The following is a 7,753-nucleotide window of genomic DNA, read 5'->3' as shown; positions in this document are numbered from 1 at the left end:
AGCGTTTTCAACGGCCTGTAGCAGGCGCTGTGATACTCGCGGTCCACTTTTTCCACCACCGACCGAGAGAACGAGCACACAGCTTCGTCAACACACACGGAATGGTTTCATAGTAAAATGCGATACGGATATTTGGCTCTTCAAAGTAAGTGTCACGCGTGATTAAACCATGGCAATACGCAATCGAGGGATTAATTAATGGCGGCAGGCTAAGAGTTTTAATGTCTCCTCCAGCCACAGCTCCAGTAACTCTGTGTTAAATGTCTCCTCCAGCCACAGCTCCAGTAACTCTGTGTTAAATGTCTCCTCCAGCCACAGCTCCAGTAACTCTGTGTTAAATGTCTCCTCCAGCCACAGCTCCAGTAACTCTGTGTTAAATGTCTCCTCCAGCCACAGCTCCAGTAACTCTGTGTTAAATGTCTCCTCCAGCCACAGCTCCAGTAACTCTGTGTTAAATGTCTCCTCCAGCCACAGCTCCAGTAACTCTGTGTTAAATGTCTCCTCCAGCCACAGCTCCAGTGACTCTGTGTTAAATGTCTCCTCCAGCCACAGCTCCAGTAACTCTGTGTTAAATGTCTCCTCCAGCCACAGCTCCAGTAACTCTGTGTTAAATGTCTCCTCCAGCCACAGCGCTCCAGTGCCACAACTGCAGTGACTCCGCCTGCAGCTCCGCCCCGCTGCAGACTTGCAGCGGCTCCAACCAGCGCTGCATCTCAGCCTCTCTGGACTGTAAATATCACTATTTATTTATTTATATCAGCCTCTCTGTAAAAATGTATGTTGCTACTATAGTTAAATAAAATCACACCCGTGTGAACTGAGTGGTGTAAGGTCTTATATAGACTGATCAGCTGTGGTCTGACGTAATGTCTGACGTAATTAAATCACACCCGTGTGAACTGAGTGGTGTAAGGTCTTATATAGACTGATCAGCTGTGGTCTGATGTAATGTCTGACGTAATTAAATCACCCGTGTGAACTGAGTGGTGTAAGGTCTTATATAGACTGATCAGCTGTGGTCTGACGTAATGTCTGACGTAATGAAATCACACCCGTGTGAACTGGGTGACCATAGCAACCATGCTCATTTTTTGGTACGAACAGACAGACAGACAAACTAACAAAGCCAGTTGTAGGAGTGGTTTACACCACTCAAAAAAATGTAAAATGACAAACAGGTGTTTCTACTACAGTTAAATTATTTGAATTACATCATCACAACAACACTCTGTGTTAAATACATGTTGTCCTTCATTACAGCCACAGTAACTCTGTGTTAAATACATGTTGTCCTTCATTACAGCCACAGTAACTCTGTGTTAAATACATGTTGTCCTTCATTACAGCCACAGTAACTCTGTGTTAAATACATGTTGTCCTTCATTACAGCCACAGTAACTCTGTGTTAAATACATGTTGTCCTTCATTACAGCCACAGCAACTCTGTGTTAAATACATGTTGTCCTTCATTACAGCCACAATAACTCTGTGTTAAATACATGTTGTCCTTCATTACAGCCACAGTAACTCTGTGTTAAATGTCTCCTCCAGCTCCAGTAACTCTGTGTTAAATGTCTCCTCCAGCTCCAGTAACTCTGTGTTAAATGTCTCCTCCAGCCACAGTAACTCTGTGTTAAATGTCTCCTCCAGCCACAGCTCCAGTAACTCTGTGTTAAATGTCTCCTCCAGCCACAGCTCCAGTAACTCTGTGTTAAATGTCTCCTCCAGCCACAGCTCCAGTAACTCTGTGTTAAATGTCTCCTCCAGCCACAGCTCCAGTAACTCTGTGTTAAATGTCTCCTCCAGCCACAGCTCCAGTAACTCTGTGTTAAATGTCTCCTCCAGCCACAGTAACTCTGTGTTAAATGTCTCCTCCAGCCACAGTAACTCTGTGTTAAATGTCTCCTCCAGCCACAGCTCCAGTAACTCTGTGTTAAATGTCTCCTCCAGCCACAGCTCCAGTAACTCTGTGTTAAATGTCTCCTCCAGCCACAGCTCCAGTAACTCTGTGTTAAATGTCTCCTCCAGCCACAGCTCCAGTAACTCTGTGTTAAATGTCTCCTCCAGCCACAGCTCCAGTAACTCTGTGTTAAATGTCTCCTCCAGCTCCAGTAACTCTGTGTTAAATGTCTCCTCCAGCCACAGCTCCAGTAACTCTGTGTTAAATGTCTCCTCCAGCTCCAGTAACTCTGTGTTAAATGTCTCCTCCAGCTCCAGTAACTCTGTGTTAAATGTCTCCTCCAGCCACAGCTCCAGTAACTCTGTGTTAAATGTCTCCTCCAGCCACAGCTCCAGTAACTCTGTGTTAAATGTCTCCTCCAGCCACAGCTCCAGTAACTCTGTGTTAAATGTCTCCTCCAGCCACAGCTCCAGTAACTCTGTGTTAAATGTCTCCTCCAGCCACAGCTCCAGTAACTCTGTGTTAAATGTCTCCTCCAGCCACAGCTCCAGTAACTCTGTGTTAAATGTCTCCTCCAGCCACAGCTCCAGTAACTCTGTGTTAAATGTCTCCTCCAGCCACAGCTCCAGTAACTCTGTGTTAAATGTCTCCTCCAGCCACAGCTCCAGTAACTCTGTGTTAAATGTCTCCTCCAGCCACAGCTCCAGTAACTCTGTGTTAAATGTCTCCTCCAGCCACAGCTCCAGTAACTCTGTGTTAAATGTCTCCTCCAGCCACAGCTCCAGTAACTCTGTGTTAAATGTCTCCTCCAGCCACAGCTCCAGTAACTCTGTGTTAAATGTCTCCTCCAGCCACAGCTCCAGTAACTCTGTGTTAAATGTCTCCTCCAGCCACAGCGCTCCAGTGCCACAACTGCAGTGACTCCGCCTGCAGCTCCGCCCCGCTGCAGACTTGCAGCGGCTCCAACCAGCGCTGCATCTCAGCCTCTCTGGACTGTAAATATCACTATTTATTTATTTATATCAGCCTCTCTGTAAATATCACTATTTATTATATTAATATTCATATCAGCCTCTCTGTAAATATCACTATTTATTATATTAATATTCATATCAGCCTCTCTGTAAATATCACATTTACAGCGACCAGAACTACTGCTGCTCATTTTTATGTTGCTACTATAGTTAAATAAAATCACACCCGTGTGAACTGAGTGGTGTAAGGTCTTATATAGACTGATCAGCTGTGGTCTGATGTAATGTCTGACGTAATGAAATCACACCCGTGTGAACTGAGTGGTGTAAGGTCTTATATAGACTGATCAGCTGTGGTCTGATGTAATGTCTGACGTAATGAAATCACACCCGTGTGAACTGAGTGGTGTAAGGTCTTATATAGACTGATCAGCTGTGGTCTGATGTAATGTCTGACGTAATGAAATCACACCCGTGTGAACTGAGTGGTGTAAGGTCTTATATAGACTGATCAGCTGTGGTCTGACGTAATGTCTGACGTAATGAAATCACACCCGTGTGAACTGGGTGACCATAGCAACCATGCTCATTTTTTGGTACGAACAGACAGACAGACAAACTAACAAAGCCAGTTGTAGGAGTGGTTTACACCACTCAAAAAAATGTAAAATGACAAACAGGTGTTTCTACTACAGTTAAATTATTTGAATGACATCATCACAACAACATTTCTGTAACAACATGAACAATCACACCCGAGTGAAGTGAGGGTTGCTCTTATCATCACACATCCTCAGAACCAATCAGAATCTGCGTCCTCACCTCCATCAGAACCAATCAGAACCAATCAGAATCTGCGTCCTCACCTCCATCAGAACCAATCAGAACCAATCAGAATCTGCGTCCTCACCTCCATCAGAACCAATCAGAACCAATCAGAATCTGCGTCCTCACCTCCATCAGAACCAATCAGAACCAATCAGAATCTGCGTCCTCACCTCCATCAGAACCAATCAGAACCAATCAGAATCTGCGTCCTCACCTCCGTCTAAACACTCAAAATGTTCCTTCATTGTCGGTGGGATTTAATGTTTGTGTCGCCACAAATTTACGTCATATTTGGCGAAACATTTGACCCAATTTCTCCTTTCATCGTCAATCACAAATATTGAGACGTGTGGGGACAAAAGCTGCATATAGGAGGGGCCGGCGCCCCTCGAAGATAGTTTTATATAGTATTATATCAAAGTTTTATTTGATATAATATTCAATGTTTGTATTAAAACAGTTTATTTTTGAGGGGCGCTAGCCCCTCCCATGTCCAGATTTTAGTGTGCGTGTAAAGTGTAAACACAAACATTCAATTCCATTGATAATGAATGGACAGTTTTACGTCTTAAACACAAAACACAAACACATTAAAAGCTGGACATAGGATCTGATTGGCCGGAGTGAGATGATGTATGATGATAAGAGCGCCCCTCACTTCACACGGGTGTGATTTTTTGTTTAGGCCTAACGTCAAAAAAAAAAAAAAAACATGACAGTTTTCTGAAATACCTCATGTTTCTGTCAGTGGTGTTCAGACCCCAACAATTACATGTATTCGGCCACCGACCCTCATCTGAAAATATATATATGTTGTTCCAGGGACCCCCCTCCCCCCCCCAGAAGCAAAGATTTGAGTTAAAAAACGTTTGCTCTGAAAGAATATATATTCAAAGATTTGAGGCACATTTTCACAATTTTTCAAAAATAGCAGACCTACAAGCTCGCGCTACGAGCTTGTAGATCTGCTATTTGTCAACAGCTAAAGCATAACATGATGCTTGAAACACCAAAAAGGGTTCCCGCCCAGAATGGGTAGTGATGTAATAATTTAACCCTTTGCAGCGAGCGTGAGCGGCAGCAGCGCTGTGAGTGTGTTCAAGGGCTGCGTGGCGGACTCCACCTGCCTGACCACGGGAACCCTGACCATCTCTGCCAACCTGGGCCATGGCACGGGCATCGCTGCGTCTTACTGCTGCAACACAGACGGCTGTAACGCTGCCACGCTGACCGGTGGGTAGAGAAAACACTAACACTGCCACGCTGACCGGTGGGTAGAGAAAACACTAACGCTGCCACGCTGACCGGTGGGTAGAGAAAACACTAACGCTGACACGCTGACCGGTGGGTAGAGAAAACACTAACGCTGCCACGCTGACCGGTGGGTAGAGAAAACACTAACGCTGCCACGCTGACCGGTGGGTAGAGAAAACACTGCCACGCTGACCGGTGGGTAGAGAAAACACTAACGCTGCCACGCTGACCGGTGGGTAGAGAAAACACTAACACTGCCACGCTGACCGGTGGGTAGAGAAAACACTAACACTGCCACGCTGACCGGTGGGTAGAGAAAACACTAACGCTGCCACGCTGACCGGTGGGTAGAGAAAACACTAAGTGAATTTCATCGTGTTTAGTGATAGTGTGAAATCCACTACACCCACAATGGATATTTTTATTTTTTCTTCACTGGACCATTCTCTCACATATCTTAGGAATGGGTGGACCAAAGGAGAAGTTCCCAACTTCATTTCTCTTTTCTTAGGAATATTTTTAAAATAATATGCACGCTTTTCACCGATTTAATTTCAGTTCCCAGTGCGTCTCAGCAGCCGGCCAATCAAATGTCTCGTTTCATTTCAGTTCCCAGTGCGTCTGCGCAGACAGCCAATGAGCTGAAGTGTTTCACGTGTGACGAGCAGACGGCCACCATCTGCAACGTCTCTCTGACATGCGTGGGTCTGCAGGACAGGTGTGTCAACGGCACAGGTAACCCTAAACCCTAACCCCTAAACCCTACCCCCTAACCCCTACCCCCTACCCCCTAAACCCTAACCCCTAAACCCTACGCCCTAACCCCTACCCCCTAACCCCTAAACCCTGCAGGACAGGTGTGTCAACGGCACAGGTAACCCTAAACCCTAAACCCTAACCCCTAAACCCTACCCCCTAACCCCTAACCCCTAAACCCTACCCCCTAACCCCTAAACCCCTAAACCCTACCCCCTAACCCCTAAACCCTACCCCCTACCCCCTAACCCCTACCCCCTAACCCCTAAACCCTGCAGGACAGGTGTGTCAACGGCACAGGTAACCCTAAACCCTACCCCCTAACCCCTAAACCCTAAACCCTACCCCCTAACCCCTAAACCCTAACCCCTAAACCCTAACCCTAACCCCTAAACCCTACCCCCTAAACCCTAACCCCTAAACCCTACCCCCTAACCCCTAAACCCTAACCCCTAAACCCTAACCCTGCAGGACAGGTGTGTCAACGGCACAGGTAACCCTAAACCCTAAACCCTAAACCCTACCCCCTAACCCCTAAACCCTACCCCCTACCCCCTAACCCCTACCCCCTAACCCCTAAACCCTAACCCCTAAACCCTAACCCCTAAACCCTAACCCCTAAACCCTAACCCTGCAGGACAGGTGTGTCAACGGCACAGGTAACCCTAACCCCTAAACCTAACCCCTAAACCCTAAACCCTAACCCCTAACCCTAACCCCTAAACCCTAACCCTAACCCCTAAACCTAACCCCTAACCCCTAAACCAACCCCTAACCCCTAAACCCTAACCCTAACCCCTAACCCCTAAACCCTAACCCCTAAACCCTAACCCCTAAACCCTAACCCTAACCCCTAAACCTAACCCCTACCCCCTAACCCCTAAACCTAACCCTAACCCCTAAACCTAACCCCTAAACCTAACCCCTAAACCCTAACCCCTAAACCTAACCCTAACCCCTAACCCTGCAGGACAGGTGTGTCAACGGCACAGGTAACCCTTAGGGCCGATTCATACTCCTATTTTAGAGCCGAATAAAAGTCGGTTGGGCTCTGTAGAGCCTACAATGTGACGTCATTTGAGGTTCAGGGGGGCGGGTACCGTCCTAAAGTCGGCTCTTATATATAATTAATATGAATTAATTCATATATAAATAAATAATATAATGCCCACCTGGGGCAAAATGCCAACCAGTGTACTTTTAGTTCTGTTCATTTGTTTGTGTTGACCTTTGACCTGCAGTGTCCACCGACCCCGCCAAGAACACGCACGGCTGCGTCTCTTCAGACTTCTGTGGCTCGGCGGCGCGGCTGTCCGTCTTCGCTCCTCTGGCCAGCCTGGCCAGCTTCACCCGAGGACCGGCCTGCTGCGACAAGAGCTACTGCAACTCCGCCAGCACGCTGAGCCTAGGGGGCGCTGTTCCCCTGGCCCTCTGGGTGGTCACTGTCACACTGACCTCATAGTTCACTGAGCCTAGGGGGCGCTGTTCCTCTGGCCCTCTGGGTGGTCACTGTCACACTGACCTCATAGTTCACTGAGTCTAGGGGTCACTGTTACAATGACACCATAGTTCACTAAGCCTAGGGGGCGCTGTTCTCCTGGTGCTCTATATTTCTCTAAACTAGAGAAATACACTAAAACTAAGATGAGAGAACATATTACGCCAGTTTTAGCTTCCCCAAATCCCTACATTGGCTGCCGGTTGTTTTTAAGATTGATTTTAAAATGAAATGTACTTGTTTATAAAGCTCTCAATGGTCTCGCACCTTCCTACCTACATGACTGCCTGTCTAAATATGTCCCAAACCTTCCTACCTACATGACTGCCTGTCTAAATATGTCCCAAACCTTCCTACCTACATGACTGCCTGTCTAAATATGTCCCAAACCTTCCTACCTACATGACTGCCTGTCTAAATATGTCCCAAACCTTCCTACCTACATGACTGCCTGTCTAAATATGTCCCAAACCTTCCTACCTACATGACTGCCTGTCTAAATATGTCCCAAACCTTCCTACCTACATGACTGCCTGTCTAAAT

General features: G+C 46.7%; 1 long non-coding RNA gene across 1 annotated transcript; it reads left to right on the top strand.

Moving 5' to 3' along the window:
• Positions 1–2,787: 2,787 nt before the first annotated feature.
• On the top strand, positions 2,788–7,151 carry LOC306918514. Its single transcript, XR_013789345.1, has 4 exons — positions 2,788–2,895; positions 4,768–4,935; positions 5,566–5,691; positions 6,954–7,151. It is a non-coding gene; the product is annotated as an uncharacterized lncRNA (long non-coding RNA).
• Positions 7,152–7,753: the final 602 nt, after the last annotated feature.

The sequence above is a fragment of the Electrona antarctica genome (genome assembly GCF_951216825.1).
Source record: "Electrona antarctica genome assembly, contig: scaffold_152, whole genome shotgun sequence".
In the NCBI taxonomy this organism is placed as follows: Eukaryota; Metazoa; Chordata; class Actinopteri; order Myctophiformes; family Myctophidae; genus Electrona; species Electrona antarctica.
The sequence above is the reverse complement of the archived record's forward strand: the minus strand, read 5'-3'. Positions and strand labels throughout refer to the sequence as shown.